This window comes from Oncorhynchus masou, chromosome 20 (assembly GCF_036934945.1).
Source record: "Oncorhynchus masou masou isolate Uvic2021 chromosome 20, UVic_Omas_1.1, whole genome shotgun sequence".
In the NCBI taxonomy this organism is placed as follows: Eukaryota; Metazoa; Chordata; class Actinopteri; order Salmoniformes; family Salmonidae; genus Oncorhynchus; species Oncorhynchus masou.
Genome location: NC_088231.1, coordinates 25,317,947 through 25,337,636, shown reverse-complemented (window position 1 = coordinate 25,337,636; position 19,690 = coordinate 25,317,947). Strand labels below are relative to the sequence as shown.

Here is a 19,690-nt window from a genome sequence, read left to right as displayed (position 1 = left end):
TTTACACTGGAACTCTTTATCCCAGGTCTGACCCTCACCTTCTCCATAGAGCCCCCCCTGTAGAGCTACAGGAGCCCTACAGCCAAGCTCCCTACAGACTACCTCTGCATCCTGCCGGTAAAAGTCAGCTTCACACACTGAGGCCCAGGACTGATTGGACTTCACCTCCAGTCTCCCAGAGCAGAGACCAGCTCCATCCACAAGACGCACAGAGTCTGGAGAAAAAGAGTTGGTTGAACATTCAATCAGTTTTGTTGATGACACTGTCAAGGACTGAACACAAATATGTTGGATAAAAGATTGTAGTTTGCTATGTTTGATACTGTAAGAGGTAGAAATGGGTTCTTAGTAACTCAGGATCGGGTTGGGAATAATGCAGGCAGGAGACAGGAATAAGTTCACTTTACTTTATAGAAAAAAAACAGCTGGACATCCATCAGGCAGCTTCACTTCAGTACCATCTGAACTACAATGATCTGCCCATGAACATCTCCCATAAACCAATATGACAAACACAAATATAATGTTTAAATACATCTGACGTCTCTCCCTCTATTTAAATGAATTAAAAACACATAAAACACAATACATGGTAATATTGTATAATGTATAAATAAATCTGTCAATGTGACCAGTCTCTTACCTGAACAGGTCACATGACGATAATATTCACCATCACAGACACCAGGTCCTCCTATGATGACACACTGTCTAATAGAAGACTCATCTCCATAGCAACTACTATATAGTCTGACTCCTCTTCTTCCATCTTCAATAATAGGTCCTCCAGATTCAGATACAGGATTCCCACAGTCCAGCTGTCTACACACAACCTTAACCTCTCTCATCATTCTCCACAACCCAGAACATACACCCAACCACTCTCCTCTGTAGAAGACTTCCACTGTCCCAGAACAGGAAGTGGTCCCATTCACCAGTCTGACTGAGTATTCAGCTGTAAACAGCAGAGAGGAAAACACAGTGGTGAGGACAGATGATGACAGTGATTCTGTTATTCTAACAGCAGTAATGCTTTGTGGTTGACAAGTATAGTAGTTCCATAAAACACTACTTGTTATTGGGTTGTAGAATGGTTTGTATGGACACATGAATTTCTCCATGTGGGTAATAAAGTTGACAATATTGAACTGCTATAATCACTGTAGATTTATACTCTACCTACCTGGTGGACTGACGCTTTGAGCCTGGAGATCTGAGGAGAAAGAGAGAGACAGAGGAGAAAGAGAGAGAAAGAGACAGAGAGAAACAAAGGAGAAAGGGAGGAGTCAGAGGAAGAGAGAGACAGAGGTTAAATGAACATCAACATGACCTTTCATGATGTGATGGGGAAGACAGGCTTATCGTTGGTATGGTGCAACAACACCCATGTGTACATACACCATATATACAAAAGTATGTGGACACCCCTTCAAATTAGTGGATTCTATTTCAGCCACACCCCTTCCTGACAGATGTATAAAATCAAGCACTCAGCCATGCAATCTCCATAGACAAACATTGTCAGTAGAATTGAGTTAATGAACTCCCCCTCTCTTCTCTTCTCCTCTCCTCCTCTCCTACCCTCTCCTCGCCCCTCTCCTCCCACCTCTACTCTTCTACACTCTCTTCTTCACCCCCTCTCCTCTTCACCCCCTCTCTTCTCCTCTTCTCCCCTTCTCCTCCTCCTCCCCTCTCCTCCCACCTCCTCCCACCTCTACTCATCTCCCCACTCTCTTCTCCTCTCCTCCCACACCTCCCACCTCTACTCTTTCCACTCTCTTCTCTTCTTCTCCCCCTCCTCCTCCCTTCTCCTCCCACCTCTACTCTACTCCCCTCTCCTCTTCTCACCCCTCTCCTCTTCCCCCCCCCTCATTTCTCCTCCTTGCTCCAACTCTCTTCTCCTCTTCTCCTCTTCTCCCCCTCTCTTCTCCTCCCTCACTTCTCCTCTTCTTCGCCTCCCTTCCCACCTCTGCTTTTCTCCCCCTCTCCTCCCCTCCCCTCACTTCTCTTCTCCTCCTCCCCCTCCCCTCCTCTTCTCCCACTTCTCCTTTTCACCCCTCTCCCTCTCCTCTCTCCCACTTTCCTCTTCTACTCTCTCCCCTTCTCCTCTTCTCCCCTCTCCCTCCCCCTTCTCCCCCTATCCTCTTCTCCCCCTCTCCCTCCTCTCCCCTTCTCCTCCTTCATCTTCTCCCCCTCTATTCTCTCCCCCTCTCTTCCTCCCCCACTCCCTTCTCCTCCCCCCCTCTCTTCCCCCTCTCCTCTTCTCCCCCTTCTCCCCCCCTCTCCCCTTCTTCTCCCCCCCACCTCTCTTTTCCCTCTCCTCTCCTCCCCTCCCCTCTTCTCCCCTCTCCCCTCTTCTCCCCTCTTCTCCTCCTCTCCCCCTTTCTCCCCTCTCTCCTCTTCTCCCCCTTCTCCCCCCTATCCTCTTCTCCCCCCCTCTCCCTCCTCCTCCCCTCCCCTTCTCCCCCTCTCCCTCTTCTCCCCTCTCTCCCCCTCTCCCCTCCCCTCTTCTCCCCCTCTTCTTCTCCCCCCCCTCTCTCCCTCCCCTCTCCCCTCTCTCCCCCCTCTCCTCTCTCCCCCCTCTCCTCTTCCCCCTCTCCTCTTCTCCCCCTCCTCTCCTCCCCTCCCTTCTCCTCTCTCCTCTCCTCTCCTCCTCTCCTCTTCCCCTTTTCTCCCCCTCCCCTCTTCTCCCCCCCCTCTCCTCCCACCTCTCTTTCTCCCCCCCTCCTCTCCCCTCCTCTTCTCCCCCCTCCCCCTCTCCTCTTCTCCCTCTATTCTCCTCCTCTCCTCCTCTCTCCTCTCCCCTCTCCCCCTCTCCTCCTCTCCCTCCCCTCTTCTCCCCCTCTCCTCTTCTCCCCTCCCCCCCTCCCTCTCTCCCCTCCCTCCTCCTCTCCCTCTCCTCCTCTTCTCCCCTCTCCCCCCTTCTCCCTTCTCCCCCCTCCCCCCCTCCTCTTCTCCCCTCCTCTTCTCCCCCTCCCCTCCCCTCCCTCCCCTCTCCTCTCTCCTCCCCCCTCTCCTCTTCTCCCCCTCCCCTCCCCCTCCCCTCCCCTCCCCCTCTTCTCCCCCTCTCCTCTTCTCCCCCTCCCCTCTCCTCCTCCCCTCTCTTCTCCTCCCCCTTCCTCTCTTCTCCCCCTCTCCTCCTCTTCTCCCCCTCTCCTCTTCTCCCCCTCTCTCCTCCTCCCCTCCCCTTTCCTCTTCTCCTCTCTTCATCTCCCAGTCTCTATTCTCCTCTTCACCTCCCTTTTCTCCCCTTCTCCTCTTCTCCCCTCTCCTCTCCTCTTCTCCCCCTCTCTTCTTCTTCCCCTGCCCTCTTCTCTCCCTTACCTATTCTCCCCCTCTCCTCTCCTTTTCTCCCAGTCTCTCTTCTCCTCTTCTCCCACTCTCTTCTTCTTCCCCTCCCTCCTCTCCCCTTCTCTCCCTCGCTTCACCTCTTCTCCCCCTCTCTTCTCCTCTTCTCCCCCTCTCCTCTTCTGACCCTCTATTCTCCTCTACTCATTTACGAGTCTCTCTTCTCCTACCCCTCCCCTATTCTCCCCCTCTCCTCTCCTTTTCTCCCAGTCTCTCTCATCTCCTCTTCTCCCCCTCTCTTCTTCTTCCCCTCCCTCCTCTCCTCTTCTCTCCCTTTCCTCTTCTCCCACTCTCCTCTCCTCTTCTTCCCCTCCCCTCCCCTCTCTCCTCTTCTCCCCCTCATCTCCCCCTCTCCTCTTCTCCCCCTCTCCTCCCTTCTCCCCCTCTCCTCTTCTCTCCCACCTCTCTCTCCCCCCCCCTCTCCTCTTCTCCCCCTCTCTCCCTCTTCTCCCCTCTCCCCCCTCTCCTCTTCCCCTCTTCTCCCTTCTCTCCTCTCTCTTCTCCCCCTCTCTCTCTCCCCCTCTCTCTCTCCCCTCCTCTCCCTCCCCTCTCCCTCTCCTCTCCCCCTCCTCCTCTACTCATTTACCAGTCTCTCTCTCCTCTCCTCCCCTATTCTCCCCCTCTCCTCTCCTCTCTCCTCTCCTCTCTCCCCCTCTCTCTCCACCTCTCCCCTCTTCTCCTCCCTCTCCCTCTCATCTCCCCCTCTCCCTCTCTCTTCTCCCCTCTCTTCTCCCCCTCTCCCTCTCTCTCTCCTCTCTCTCCCTCTCTCCTCCTTTCTCCCCTCTCCCTTCTCCCCCTTCCTCTCCCTCCCTCCCTCCTCTCTCCCTCTCCTCTTCTCCTCTCCCCCTCTCTTCTCCCCTCTCTTCTCCCCTCCCCTCCCTCTTCTCCCCCCTCTCCTCTTCTCCCCTCCTCCCCTCCCCCCTCTCTCCTCCCCTCTCCTCTTCTCCCTCCCTCTCTCTCCTCTCTCCCCCTCTCCTCTTCTCCCCCTCTCTCTCCTCCCCTCCCCTTCCTCTTCTCCTCTCTCCTCCCAGTCTCTCTCCTCTCTCCTCCCCTCTCTCCCCCTCTCTCTCCTCTTCTCCCCCTCCCCTCTCCTCTTCTCCCCCCTCTCCTCTCCTCTCCCAGTCTCTATTCTCCTCTTCCCTCCCTTTTCTCCCTCTCCTCTCTTCTCCCCTCTCTTCTCCTCTTCTCCCCCTCTCCTCTTCTGACCCTCTATTCTCCTCTACTCATTTACTCTAGTCTCTCTTCTCCTACCCCTCCCCTATTCTCCCCTCTCCTCTCCTTTTCTCCCAGTCTCTCTCATCTCCTCTTCTCCCCCTCTCTTCTTCTTCCCCTCCCTCCTCTCCTCTTCTCTCCTTTCCTCTTCTCCCTCTCCCTCTCTTCCCCTCTCCCCCTCTCCTCTCTCTTCTCCCTCCTCCCCTCTCCTCTTCTCCCCCTCTCTTCTCCTCTTCTCCCCCTCTCCTTCTCCTCTCCCCTCTTTCTCCTCTTCTCCCCTCCCTCTCTCCTCCCCTCCCTCTCTCCTCTTCTCCCCTCATCTCCCCTCCCTCTTCTCCCCTCTCTCCCTCTTCCCCCCCTCCTCTTCTCTTCTCCACCTCTCTTCTCCACCTCTCTTCTCCACCTCTCTCCTCCTCCTCTCCCCTCTCTCCCCCTCTCCTCTCCTCCCCCCTCTCTTCTCCTCTTCTCCCCCTCTCCTCCCTCTCCCTCTCCCTCTTCTCCCCCTCCCTTCTCCCCCTCCCCCTCTTCTCCCCTCTCTCTTCCTCCTCTCTCTTCTCCCCCTCTCTTCTCCCCTCCCTCTCCCTCTCCCTCTCTCTCCCCTCTCCCTTCTCCCCTTCTCCCCTCTCTCTCCCCCCTTTCCTCTTCCCTCTCTCTCTCTCCTCCTCCTCTTCCCCCTCCCCTCTCTCTTCTCCCCCTCTCCTCTCCTCTCTCCCCTCTCCCTTCTCCCTCTTCTCCCCTCTCTCTCCTACCCCCTCCCTCTCCCCTCTCCTCTCCTTTTCTCCCTCTCTCTCATCTCCTCTTCTCCCCCTCTCTTCTCCTCTTCTCCCCTCTCTTCTCCCCCTCTCTCTCCCTCTCTCCCCCCCTCTCCCTCTCCTCTTCTTCTCCACCTTCTTCTCCCCTCTTCTCCTCTTCTCCCCTTCTCTCCACCTCCCTCCCTCCCCCTCTCCTCTTCTTCCCCTCCCTCTCTCCCCTCTCCTCTCCTCCCTCTCTTCTCCTCTCCCCCTCCCCTTCTCTTCTTCCCCTCTCTTCTCTTTTCTCCACTCTCTTCTCCTCTTCTCCCCTTCTCCTCCCCTCCCTCCTTTCCCCCTCTCTCTCCCCTTCTCCCTCTTCTCTTCTCCTCTTCTCCCCCTCTCCTCCAGACTCTTCTCCCTCCCTCTCTTCTCCTGTTCTCCCCCTATCCTCTTCTCCCCCTCTCTCCCTCCTCCCCCCCCTCCCCTCTCCCTTCTCTCTCTTCGTCTCCCAGTCTCTATTCTCCTCTTCTCCCCCCCCTCTCCCCCTCTCCTCTTCTCCCCCTCTCCTCTCCCCTCTTCTCCCCCTCTCCTCTCCTCTTCTCTCCCTCTCTTCTCCTCTTCTCCCCCTCTCTTCTCCTCCCCCCCTCCCCTCCCCCTTTCCTCTTCTCCTCTCTTCGTCTCCCAGTCTCTATTCTCCTCTTCTCCCCCCTTTTCTCCCCCTCTCCTCTTCTCCCCTCCTTCTCTCCCCTCTCCTCTCCTCTTCTCTCCCTCTCTTCTCCTCTTCTCCCCTCTCTTCTCCTCCCCTTCCCTCCCCCTTTCCTCTTCTCCTCTCTTCGTCTCCCAGTCTCTATTCTCCTCTTCACCCCCCTTTTCTCCCCCTCTCCTCTTCTCCCCCTCTCTTCTCCTCTTCTCTCCCTTTCCTCTTCTCCCCTTCTCCTCTCCTCTTCTCCCTCTCTGTTCTCCTCTTCTCCCAATCTCTCTTCTCCCCCTCTCCTCTCATCCTCTCCCCTCTCTTCTCCTCCTCTCCGCCTCTCCCCTCCTATTCTCCCCCTCTCTTCTCCTCCTCTCCGCCTCTCCCCTCCTATTCTCCCCCTCTCTTCTCCTCCTCTCCGCCTCTCCCCTCATATTCTCCCCCTTTCCTCTTCTCCCCTCCCCTCTCCTTTTCTCCTCCTCTCCTCTTTCCTCTCCACTCGCCTTATCTTCCCCCTCTTCTCCTCCCCCTCTCCTCTCCTCTTCTTCCCCCTTCTCCCCTCTCCTTTTTCCCCCTCCTTTCCTCTTCTTCCTCCTCCTCTCCTGTTCTCCCCCCTCTACTCTTCTCCCTTTCTCCCACTCTCCTATCTCCTCTCTCCTCATATCTTCCCCCTCATCTCCCCCTCTCCTCTTCTCCCCCCTCTTATCCCCCTCTGCCTTTCTCTCCCTCTCTTCTCCTCTTCTCCCCTCTCCTTCTCTTCCCGCACACTCATCATCTCCCCCTCTCCTCTTCTCCCCCTCTTATCCCCCTCTGGCTTTCTCCCCCCCCCTCCTCTCTCCTTCTCATCCTCCCCCTCCTCTCCCTCATCTCCCCCTCCTCTCTTCTCTTCTCCCCCTCTTCTCCTCCTTCTCCTCCCCTCTCCTCTCCCCTCTTCTCCCCTCTCTCTCCTCCTCTCCTCCCCTCTCCTCTCTTTCCCCTTCTCCCCCTCTCCTCTCTTCTCCTCTCTCTCTCCCTCTCCCCTCTTCTCCTCTCCTCTCCCCTCTCCTCTCTTCTCCCCCCCCCCTCTCCTCTCTCCCTCTTCTCTCCCTCTCTTCTCCTCTCCCTCTCTTCTCCTCCTCTCCTCTTCTCCCTTCTCCCCTCTCTTCTCCTCTTCTCCTTCTCTCCTCTCCTCTCTTCTCCTCTACTCCCCCTCGCTTCTCCTCTCCTCCCCGTCTCCTCTCCTCTACTCCCCCCCTCCTCTCTTCTCATTTAACATTTAACATTTACATTTAAGTCATTTGGCAGACGCTCTTATCCAGAGCGACTTACAAATTGGTGAATTCACCTTATGACATCCAGTGGAACAGCCACTTTACAATAGTGCATCTAAATCATTTAAGGGGGGGTGAGAAGAAGGATTACTTTATCCTATCCTAGGTATTCCTTAAAGAGGTGGGGTTTCAGGTGTCTCCGGAAGGTGGTGATTGACTCCGCTGTCCTGGCGTCGTGAGGGAGTTTGTTCCACCATTGGGGGGCCAGAGCAGCGAACAGTTTTGACTGGGCTGAGCGGGAACTGTACTTCCTCAGTGTTAGGGAGGCGAGCAGGCCAGAGGTGGATGAACGCAGTGCCCTTGTTTGGGTGAAGGGCCTGATAAGAGCCTGGAGGTACTGCGGTGCCGTTCCCCTCACAGCTCCGTAGGCAAGCACCATGGTCTTGTAGCGGATGCGAGCTTCAACTGGAAGCCAGTGGAGAGAGCGGAGGAGCGGGGTGACGTGAGAGAACTTGGGAAGGTTGAACACCAGACGGGCTGCGAAGTTCTGGATGAGTTGTAGGGGTTTAATGGCACAGGCAGGGAGCCCAGCCAACATCGAGTTGCAGTAATCCAGACGGGAGATGACAAGTGCCTGGATTAGGACCTGCGCCGCTTCCTGTGTGAGGCAGGGTCGTACTCTGCGGATGTTGTAGAGCATGAACCTACAGGAACGGGCCACCGCCTTGATGTTAGTTGAGAACGTTTGTTTCAGGGTGTTGTCCAGGATCACGCCAAGGTTCTTAGCGCTCTGGGAGGAGGACACAATGGAGTTGTCAACCGTGATGGCGAGATCATGGAACGGGCAGTCCTTCCCCGGGAGGAAGAGCAGCTCCGTCTTGCCGAGGTTCAGCTTGAGGTGGTGATCCGTCATCCACACTGATATGTCTGCCAGACATGCAGAGATGCGATTCGCCACCTGGTCATCAGAAGGGGGAAAGGAGAAGATTAATTGTGTGTCGTCTGCATAGCAATGATAGGAGAGACCATGTGAGGTTATGACAGAGCCAAGTGACTTGGTGTATAGCGAGAATAGGAGAGGGCCTAGAACAGAGCCCTGGGGGACACCAGTGGTGAGAGCGCGTGGCGAGGAGACAGATTCTCGCCACGCCACCTGGTAGGAGCGACCTGTCAGGTAGGACGCAATCCAAGCGTGGGCCGCGCCGGAGATGCCCAACTCGGAGAGGGTGGAGAGGAGGATCTGATGGTTCCCAGTATCGAAGGCAGCCGATAGGTCTAGAAGGATGAGAGCAGAGGAGAGAGAGTTAGCTTTAGCAGTGCGGAGCGCCTCCGTGATACAGAGAAGAGCAGTCTCAGTTGAATGACTAGTCTTGAAACCTGACTGATTTGGATCAAGAAGGTTATTCTGAGAGAGATAGCGGGAGAGCTGGCCAAGGACGGCACGTTCAAGAGTTTTGGAGAGAAAAGAAAGAAGGGATACTGGTCTGTAGTTGTTGACATCGGAGGGATCAAGTGTAGGTTTTTTCAGAAGGGGTGCAACTCTCGCTCTCTTGAAGACGGAAGGGACGTAGCCAGCGGTCAGGGATGAGTTGATGAGCGAGGTGAGGTAAGGGAGAATGTCTCCGGAAATGGTCTGGAGAAGAGAGGAGGGGATAGGGTCAAGCGGGCAGGTTGTTGGGCGGCCGGCCGTCACAAGAAGCAAGATTTCATCTGGAGAGAGAGGGGAGAAAGAGGTCAGAGCACAGGGTAGGGCAGTGTGAGCAGAACCAGCGGTGTCGTTTGACTTAGCAAACGAGGATCGGATGTCGTCGACCTTCTTTTCAAAATGGTTGACGAAGTCATCTGCAGAGAGGGAGGGGGGGAGGATTCAGGAGGGAGGAGAAGGTGGCAAAGAGCTTCCTAGGGTTAGAGGCAGATGCTTGGAATTTAGAGTGGTAGAAAGTGGCTTTAGCAGCAGAGACAGAGGAGGAAAATGTAGAGAGGAGGGAGTGAAAGGATGCCAGGTCCGCAGGGAGGCGAGTTTTCCTCCATTTCCGCTCGGCTGCCCGGAGCCCTGTTCTCCTCTCCTCTCCTTCTCCTCTCCATTTCATTCTGTACTCCAACATCTGCCTGGTATTCAAGATAACACACAACATTGCAGCACCAAATTTGTTTTCATCAACCTCAGACTTAAATATCAGTGTTCCAAGAACCTCCACCAGGGGAACTGTAGAATCCTCAAACGGTCCACCACCTTCTCCCAAACTGCCTTCTCACACAAACCAATAAAGACATGGAATGGTCTCACCTCAACATGGATCTAATCCAATCAGACGTGTCTCACCTCAACATGGATCTAGTCCAATCAGATGTGTCTCACCTCAACATGGATCTAGTCCAATCAGACGTGTCTCACCTCAACATGGATCTAGTCCAATTAGACGTGTCTCACCTCAACATGGATCTAGTCCAATAAGACGTGTCTCACCTCAACATGGATCTAGTCCAATTAGACGTGTCTCACCTCAACATGGATCTAGTCCAATTAGACGTGTCTCACCTCAACATGGATCTAGTCCAATTAGACGTGTCTCACCTCAACATGGATCTAGTCCAATCAGACGTGTCTCACCTCAACATGGATCTCGTCCAATTAGACGTGTCTCACCTCACCATGGATCTAGTCCAATTAGACGTGTCTCACCTCAACATGGATCTAGTCCAATCAGATGTCTCTCACCTCAACTTGGATCTAGTCCAATTAGACGTGTCTCACCTCACAATGGATCTAGTCCAATCAGACGTGTCTCACCTCAACATGGATCTAGTCCAAACAGACGTGTCTCACCTCAACATGGATCGAGTCCAATCAGATGTGTTCACACTAATATTGATCTAATAGGCAACAGTGATTTTATTAATGACACAGAATAAACACTAAAAAACACATTACATTTTAATAGTTGTAATAACTTAGCTCTGTACACTATTCTGATTAGATGCTATTTAATGCTGTGTTTGGACACAGTTTTCTATAGGAACACTAAGACACCTGGACCACATATTGAGATGTGCCTTTAGGTAAGTAAATCAGCTGTTACATAAGGTGACAGTTGTAGGTGTCATGACTTCCACCGAAGTCGGTCCCTGTCCTTGTTCTGGCGGTGAAGAAGGATGGCGGTCTGCGCCCGTGCATTGACTATCGAGGTATCAACCAAGTCACTGTGAGGTACAGCTACCTGCTGCCTCTCATATCCAGTGCGATAGAGTCAATGCACAGGGCTTCTTCACAAAATTGGATCTCAGGAGCGTTTACAACCTGGTGCGTATCCGGGAGGGGGACGAGTGGAAGACGTCATTTAGTACCACCTCAGGGCACTATGAGTACCTTGTCATGCCGTACGGGTTGATGTCTTCCAGACCTTTGTAGACAAGATTTTCCGGGACCTGCAGGGGCAGGGTGTAGTAGTGTATATATCGACCACATTCTGATATACTCCGCTACACGCGCCAAGTGTGTGTCCCTGATGCTCAAGGTACTTGGTCGACTGTTGGAGCCTGACCTGTACGTCAAGGCTGAGAAATGTCTGTTCTTCCAACAGTCTGTCTCCTTCCTAGGGTACCGCATTTCAGCTTCAGGGGTGGAGATGGAGAGTGACCGCATTTCAGCTTCAGGGGTGGAGATGGAGAGTGACTGCATTTCAGCTTCAGGGGTGGAGATGGAGAGTGACCGCATTTCAGCTTCAGGGGTGGAGATGGAGAGTGACTGCATTTCCACTTCAGGGATGGTGATGGAGAGTGACTGCATTTCCACTTCAGGGGTGGAGATGGAGAGTGACTGCATTTCCACTTCAGGGATGGTGATGGAGAGTGACTGCATTTCCACTTCAGGGGTGGAGATGGAGAGTGACTGCATTTCAGCCGTGTGTAATTGGCCGACTCCCACCACAGTAAAGGAGGTGCAGCGGCTTTGGTCAGGAAGCCAACTACTACCGGAGGTTTATCCAGGGCTTTGGTCAGGTAGCCAACTACTACCGGAGGTTTATCCAGGGCTTTGGTCAGGTAGCGACTCCCAATACCTCACTGCTGAAGGGGGGACCGGTGCGACTGCAGTGGACGGCTGAGGCGGACAGGGCTTTTGGTCACCTGAGGGCTCTGTTTACCTCGGCTCCCGTGCTGGCTCATCCGGATCTGGGATAGGAGCCGTGCTCTCTCAGCGCTCGGGTACGCCACTAAAGCTCCGCCCCTTTGCTTTCTTTTCGAAGAAGCTCAGCCCGGCGGAGCGAAACTATGATGTGGGGGATCGGGAGCTGTTGGCTGTTGTCAAGGCTCTGAAGGCGTGGAGACTTTGGCTTGAGGGGGCTAAGCGGCAGGGTAGCCTAGTGGTTAGAGCGTTGGACTAGTAACCGGAAGATTGCGAGTTCAAACCCCCGAGCTGACAAGGTACAAATCTGTCATTCTGCCCCTGAACAGGCAGTTAACCCACTGTTCCCAGGCCGTCATTGAAAATAAGAATTTGTTCTTAACTGACTTGCCTGGTTAAATAAAGGTAAAATAAAAAAATAAAAATAAAAACACCCTATTCTCATCTGGACTGACCACCGCAATCTGGAGTACATCCGGGCAGCGAGGAGACTGAACCCTCGCCAGGCAAGGTGGAGACTGAACCCTCGCCAGGCAAGGTGGAGACTGAACCCTCGCCAGGCAAGGTGGAGACTGAACCCTCGCCAGGCAAGGTGGGCCATGTTTTTGTACCCGTTTTGTTTTCACTGTCCTACAGACCAGGTTCCCAGAACGCTAAGGCAGACGCACTGTCCTACAGACCAGTTTCCCAGAACGCTAAGGCAGACACACTGTCCTACAGACCAGGTTCCCAGAACGCGAAGGCAGACGCACTGTCCCGGATGTATGACACAGAGGAGCGGTCCATAGATCACACTCCCGAAATTCCGGCCTCTTGCCTGGTGGCACCGGTAGTGTGGGAGCTGGATGCGGACATCGAGCGGCGTTACGTACAGAGCCCACTGACCTCCACCTGCCCAGAGGGACGTTACAGCCCTTACCCATTCCACAATGTCCGTGGTCGCTCCTGTCTGTGGATTTCCTCAAGGATCTTCCTCCTTCACGATCCTGGTCGTTGTGGATCAGTTCTCTAAGTCCTGCCGTCTCCTTCCTTTTCCCAGTCTCCAAACGGCCCTACAGACTGAGGAGGCCCTGCTTACACACGTCTTCCGGCACTATGGGGTGCCAGAGGTTATAGTGTCTGATCGAGGTCACCAGTTCACGTCAAGGTTCTGGAGGGCGTTTATGGAACGTCTGGGGTCTCGGTCAGCCTTACCTCTGGTTTTCACCTGCGCCACCGCAGTGAGGCCCTGGTCTGGCTCTCGACCCGAAACCTTCCCCTCCGCCTGCCCTGCCAGAAGCTGGGCCCGCGGTTTGTGGGGCCATTCAAAGTCCTGAGGAGACTGAACGAGGTTTGCTTCAGGTTACAGCTTCCCCTCGATTACCGTATTAACCCCTCGTTCCATGTGTCTCTCCTCAGGCCGGTGGTGGCTGGTCCACTCCATGAGTCTGAAGTGCAGGTGGTTCCTCCACCCCCTCTGGACATCGAGGGGGCCCGGCGTATGCTGTTTGAGCCATAATGGACTCGAGGCATCGGGCGAAAGGCCTTCAGTACCTCGTGGAGTGGGTACGGTCCGGAAGAGAGATGCTGGGTGCCGGAGGAGGACGTTTCGGACCCTTCGTTACTGTGGGAGTTCCACCGTCTCCATCCGGATCGCCCTGCGCGCCAAGGGGGGTTACTGTTACAACTTCCACAGAAGTCAGTCCCGCTCCTAGTTCGGGCAGCGTTCGGCGGTCGACGTCATCGGCCTTCTAGCCATCGCCGATCCACTTTTCATTTTCCATTTGTTTTTGTCTTTGTTTTACACGCCTGGTTCCAATTCCAAATGACAGGTTCATTATTTAACCCTCTGTTTTCTCCATGGTTTTTGTGCGGGATTGTTTTATGTATGTTTGGTCTGTTACTGTGGGCTCTGTATTTACGACACGTTATTGGAATATTTGAGTAAGTTACATGTGTTACTCATCTCTACTGTCCTGACTCCTCTGCACCAGCTACCCAGACCATTACAGTAGGACTGTGAACAAAGTAGCTGAATTGTCAAAGCCTGAGGTCACCCAAAGACAAGTAATCCAGAACTTTCTCTGGTAAAGAATTACAAATCTACCACTTTCATATAAACCCCTCGATACACAGCAGAACATCTACAATGAATCCATCCACCAAACATCCTGATTTGTTTTAATGAACACTTTTTACGACACTAAAATAACTTCAACTACAGTATATATGAAGGGATTATTGTCATTGTTTTATTATATAGGCTTCAGGAAGTTATATTCTTCCATTGTAAATAACAGGTTCTCCCTCCATCTACAATCATCAGGTCTGCTTGCAGATGAACAGAATGTCTTGGAAAGCCAGACCTTCCATTACTATTTATCTAGCATACACACTCACACTCTTTCAAACATTATTATTTGGGAAAGTTATCAGGGGTAGTAACTAGCACAACTTATTTGACTATTTCTTTCACACACACCTCATTGGCAAGGTTAGATAGCTAGCTAACTAGCTTCATTTAGCACAAGCTCACGACTAAACTGACCTGGCGATCCTACTATCATGGACACTTGTCAGTATAGTTGCCTAGCTGTGTAAAAGGTACCTGCATCAGTATAGTTGTCTAGCTGTGTAAAAGGGACCTGCATCAGTATAGTTGAGAGGGACCTGCATCAGTATAGTTGAAAGGGACCTGCATCAGTATAGTTGTAAGGGACCTGCATCAGTATAGTTGAAAGGGACCTGCATCAGTATAGTTGTAAGGTACCTGCATCAGTATAGTTGAAAGGTACCTGCATCAGTATAGTTGAAAGGTACCTGCATCAGTATAGTTGAAAGGGACCTGCATCAGTATAGTTGTCTAGCTGTGTAAAAGGTACCTACATCAGTATAGTTGTCTAGCTGTGTAAAAGGTACCTGCATCAGTATAGTTGAAAGGGACCTGCATCAGTATAGTTGAAAGGGACCTGCATCAGTATAGTTGAGAGGGACCTGCATCAGTATAGTTGAAAGGGACCTGCATCAGTATAGTTGAAAGGGACCTGCATCAGTATAGTTGAAAGGGACCTACATCAGTATAGTTGAAAGGGACCTGCATCAGTATAGTTGAAAGGTACCTGCATCAGTATAGTTGTCTAGCTGTGTAAAAGGTACCTGCATCAGTATAGTTGAAAGGGACCTGCATCAGTATAGTTGAAAGGGACCTGCATCAGTATAGTTGAAAGGGACCTACATCAGTATAGTTGAAAGGGACCTGCATCAGTATAGTTGAAAGGGACCTGCATCAGTATAGTTGAAAGGGACCTACATCAGTATAGTTGAAAGGGACCTGCATCAGTATAGTTGAAAGGGACCTGCATCAGTATAGTTGAAAGGGACCTACATCAGTATAGTTGAAAGGACCTGCATCAGTATAGTTGAAAGGGACCTGCATCAGTATAGTTGAAAGGGACCTACATCAGTATAGTTGAAAGGGACCTGCATCAGTATAGTTGAAAGGGACCTGCATCAGTATAGTTGAAAGGTACCTGCATCAGTATAGTTGAGAGGGACCTGCACCAGTATAGTTGTCTAGCTGTGTAAAAGGTACCTGCATCAGTATAGTTGTCTAGCTGTGTAAAAGGGACCTGCATCAGTATAGTTGTCTAGCTGTGTAAAAGGTACCTGCATCAGTATAGTTGAAAGGGACCTGCATCAGTATAGTTGTCTAGCTGTGTAAAAGGTACCTGCATCAGTATAGTTGTCTAGCTGTGTAAAAGGTACCTGCATCAGTATAGTTGAAAGGGACCTGCATCAGTATAGTTGAAAGGGACCTGCATAAGTATAGTTGTAAGGGACCTGCATCAGTATAGTTGTCTAGCTGTGTAAAAGGGACCTGCATCAGTATAGTTGAAAGGTACCTGCATCAGTATAGTTGAAAGGGACCTGCACCAGTATAGTTGTCTAGCTGTGTAAAAGGTACCTGCATCAGTATAGTTGACTAGCTGTGTAAAAGGTACCTGCATCAGTATAGTTGAAAGGGACCTGCATCAGTATAGTTGTCTAGCTGTGTAAAAGGTACCTGCATCAGTATAGTTGAAAGGGACCTGCATCAGTATAGTTGAAAGGGACCTGCATCAGTATAGTTGTCTAGCTGTGTAAAAGGTACTTGCATCAGTATAGTTGAAAGGGACCTGCATCAGTATAGTTGAAAGGTACCTGCATCAGTATAGTTGTCTAGCTGTGTAAAAGGTACCTGCATCAGTATAGTTGAAAGGGACCTGCATCAGTATAGTTGTCTAGCTGTGTAAAAGGTACCTGCATCAGTATAGTTGTCTAGCTGTGTAAAAGGTACCTGCATCAGCATAGTTGAAAGGGACCTGCATCAGTATAGTTGAAAGGGACCTGCATCAGTATAGTTGAAAGGGACCTGCATCAGTTTAGTTTAAAGGTACCTGCATCAGTATAGTTGAAAGGGACCTGCATCAGTATAGTTGAAAGGTACCTACATCAGTATAGTTGAAAAGGACCTGCATCAGTATAGTTGAAAGGGACCTGCATCAGTATAGTTGTCTAGCTGTGTAAAAGGTACCTGCATCAGTATAGTTGTCTAGCTGTGTAAAAGGTACCTGCATCAGTATAGTTGTCTAGCTGTGTAAAAGGGACCTGCATCAGTATAGTTGAAAGGGACCTGCATCAGTATAGTTGAAAGGGACCTGCATCAGTATAGTTGTCTAGCTGTGTAAAAGGTACCTGCATCAGTATAGTTGAAAGGTACCTGCATCAGTATAGTTGTCTAGCTGTGTAAAAGGTACCTGCATCAGTATAGTTGAAAGGTACCTGCATCAGTATAGTTGTCTAGCTGTGTAAAAGGTACCTGCATCAGTATAGTTGAAAGGTACCTGCATCAGTATAGTTGTCTAGCTGTGTAAAAGGTACCTGCATCAGTATAGTTGAAAGGTACCTGCATCAGTATAGTTGTCTAGCTGTGTAAAAGGTACCTGCATCAGTATAGTTGTCTAGCTGTGTAAAAGGTACCTGCATCAGTATAGTTGTCTAGCTGTGTAAAAGGTACCTGCATCAATATAGTTGAAAGGGACCTGCATCAGTATAGATGAAAGGGACCTGCATCAGTATAGTTGAAAGGGACCTGCATCAGTATAGTTGTAAGGGACCTGCATCAGTATAGTTGAAAGGTACCTGCATCAGTATAGTTGAAAGGGACCTGCATCAGTATAGTTGTCTAGCTGTGTAAAAGGTACCTGCATCAGTATAGTTGTCTAGCTGTGTAAAAGGGACCTGCATCAGTATAGTTGTCTAGCTGTGTAAAAGGGACCTGCATCAGTATAGTTGAAAGGGACCTGCATCAGTATAGTTGAAAGGGACCTGCATCAGTATAGTTGTCTAGCTGTTTAAAAGGGACCTGCATCAGTATAGTTGAAAGGGACCTGCATCAGTATAGTTGAAAGGGACCTGCATCAGTATAGTTGTCTAGCTGTGTAAAAGGGACCTGCATCAGTATAGTTGAAAGGTACCTGCATCAGTATAGTTGAAAGGGACCTGCATCAGTATAGTTGTCTAGCTGTGTAAAAGGTACCTGCATCAGTATTGTTGTCTAGCTGTGTAAAAGGTACCTGCATCAGCATAGTTGAAAGGTACCTGCATCAGTTTAGGGTATGATAAACCTAGGGTATGGCTAAATGGGGTGTGTAGAAATACAGATAAACCTAGGGTATGGCTAAATGGGGTGTGTAGAAATACAGATAAACCTAGGGTATGGCTAAATGGGGTGTGTAGAAATACAGATAAACCTAGGGTATGGCTAAATGGGGTGTGTAGAAATACAGATAAACCTAGGGTATGGCTAAATGGGGTGTGTAGAAATACAGATAAACCTAGGGTATGGCTAAATGGGGTGTGTAGAAATACAGATAAACCTAGGGTATGGCTAAATGGGGTGTGTAGAAATACAGATAAACCTAGGGTATGGCTAAATGGGGTGTGTAGAAATACAGATAAACCTAGGGTACGGCTAAATGGGATGTGTAGAAATACAGATAAACCTAGGGTATGGCTAAATGGGGTGTGTAGAAATACAGATAAACCTAGGGTATGGCTAAATGGGATGTGTAGAAATACAGATAAACCTAGGGTATGGCTAAATGGGATGTGTAGAAATACAGATAAACCTAGGGTATGGCTAAATGGGGTGTGTAGAAATACAGATAAACCTAGGGTATGGCTAAATGGGGTGTGTAGAAATACAGATAAACCTAGGGTATGGCAGAATGGGGTGTGTAGAAATACAGATAAACCTAGGGTATGGCTAAATGGGGTGTGTAGAAATACAGTGAAACCTAGGGTATGGCTAAATGGGGTGTGTAGAAATACAGATAAACCTAGGGTATGGCTAAATGGGGTGTGTAGAAATACAGATAAACCTAGGGTATGGCTAAATGGGGTGTGTAGAAATACAGATAAACCTAGGGTATGGCTAAATGGGGTGTGTAGAAATACAGATAAACCTAGGGTATGGCTAAATGGGGTGTGTAGAAATACAGATAAACCTAGGGTATGGCTAAATGGGGTGTGTAGAGTCCCTCAACCAGTTGAAGCTAATTTATTATAAACTCAAAAGTAGTATTTGGAGAACAGCTAAACCCAGTGTGTCCCCAGACATTCACTATTTAACTGTACGAGAATGCTTAAAAGGTCGCAAAATGTTTTATATTGGTTATCGGTATGGTTTCTTTTTGGCAAGGAAAATATTGGATATCGGTATCGGCCAAACATGTACTATCAGTGCATCCCTAATAATAAGGATGTAACAAGATGGAACATCGTTGTGGAAATCTGTTGCAGCTCAAGTTGACTACAACATCCACAATGCAATGCTCTCTATGTGGGCTGGCTGGCTGGCTAGCTAAATGTATCTACACACAATAATACCAAAGACAATATCAGCATGTGAAGTAGCTAACTAGCTGTTAAATCGCCTAAACAACCTGCACTATCAATTTAGGAATCTACAATCTCACCATATTCAACCTGCAGATCGATGTGTCTCCCAGAGTGGAATCTAACAGAAATACTGTTGAGGAGATGGGAAACGTTGCCCTTGCTACCTCAATAGGCGGTGCTGTGCATTCTGGGTGATTCTGGGACAAGGAGAGCGCTCTTTTAATACCCATGATTTTGGAATGAGATGTTAGATGAGCAGGTGTCCACATACTTTTGGTCATGTAGTGTACATTACCCTTCCATGCAAATGTGTAACTCTCTTTGCAGATGAGATTAAATCTAATTTAAGACATTTGATTTTGTCAGTTTTCTAAATCATTAATTTCAGAGGTCAGGGGTCAAGCAGAGCCGGACCAAGAGTGGAAAAGGTTGCTGGTTATGATGACATCACTGGTGAGAAGTCAGTAAAGACAAGATATTCAGTTGGCTGCATGTTAGTCTGTCAGCACTATCTCTGTTGACATCTCACTTTCTCTCCACGCCTTCTCTCTCTCTCTCTCTCTCTCTCTTCCTGACAGATAGCATCAGCCCTGTTGCCTTGGTAACAGACCTCTATCATCTACACCCCCCTTCTCCTTCTCTAACATCAGACCAATATAATATATAATATGTCAAGTATAAGTAGTTCCATAAAACACTACTTGTTATTGGGTTTTAGAATGGTTTGTATGGACACATGACTTTCTTCATGTGGTATAATAAAGTTGACTAATATTGAACTGCTATAATCACTGTAGATTTATACTCTCCCTACCTGGTGGACTGAAGCTTTGAGCCTGGAGATCTGAGGAGAAAGAGAGAGACAGATTGGAAAGAGACAGAGAGAAAGGGAGGAGTCAGAGGAAGAGAGAGACAGAGATAGAGAGAAAGGGAGGAGTCAGAGGAAGAGAGAGGCAGAGGAGAAAGGGAGAGAGAGACAGAGAGATAGAGAGAAAGGGAGGAGTCAGAGGAAGAGAGAGACAGAGGAGAAAGGGAGAGAGAGACAGAGAGAGAGAGAGAAAGGGAGGAGTCAGAGGAAGAGAGAGGCAGAGGTTAAATCAACATAACATGACCTTTCATGAAATGATGGGGATGACAGTGGTGCAACAACACACATTCGCCATCTCTCCTCCACCCTCTTCTCTCCTCCACCCTCCTCTCTCCCCTACCCTCTTCTCTCCTCCGCAAATCTCTCTATCCCCTCCCCTCCCATCGTCTCTACTCTACCCTTCTCTCTCCTATCCTCCACTCTCCCCTTCCCTCTGTTCTCCCCTCCCCTTCTCTCTACCCTACCCTCTATCCCTTACCCTCCTCTCTACTCTACCCTCCTCTCTCGCCTATCTTGCTCTATGCCCTCCTTTCCCATCACCCCTCT

General features: G+C 50.4%; 1 long non-coding RNA gene across 1 annotated transcript in view; it reads right to left on the bottom strand.

The window, feature by feature from the left end:
* Nucleotides 1-576: 576 nt before the first annotated feature.
* The window catches only part of LOC135507206 (uncharacterized), a 37,808-nt gene continuing 18,694 nt past the window's right edge, over nucleotides 577-19,690 (bottom strand). The window contains exons 2-3 of the long non-coding RNA XR_010450621.1: nucleotides 1,184-1,213; nucleotides 577-955 (exon numbers count right to left, since the gene is read on the bottom strand). This is a non-coding gene — a long non-coding RNA (uncharacterized LOC135507206). The remainder of the gene's footprint in view (nucleotides 956-1,183; nucleotides 1,214-19,690) is intronic.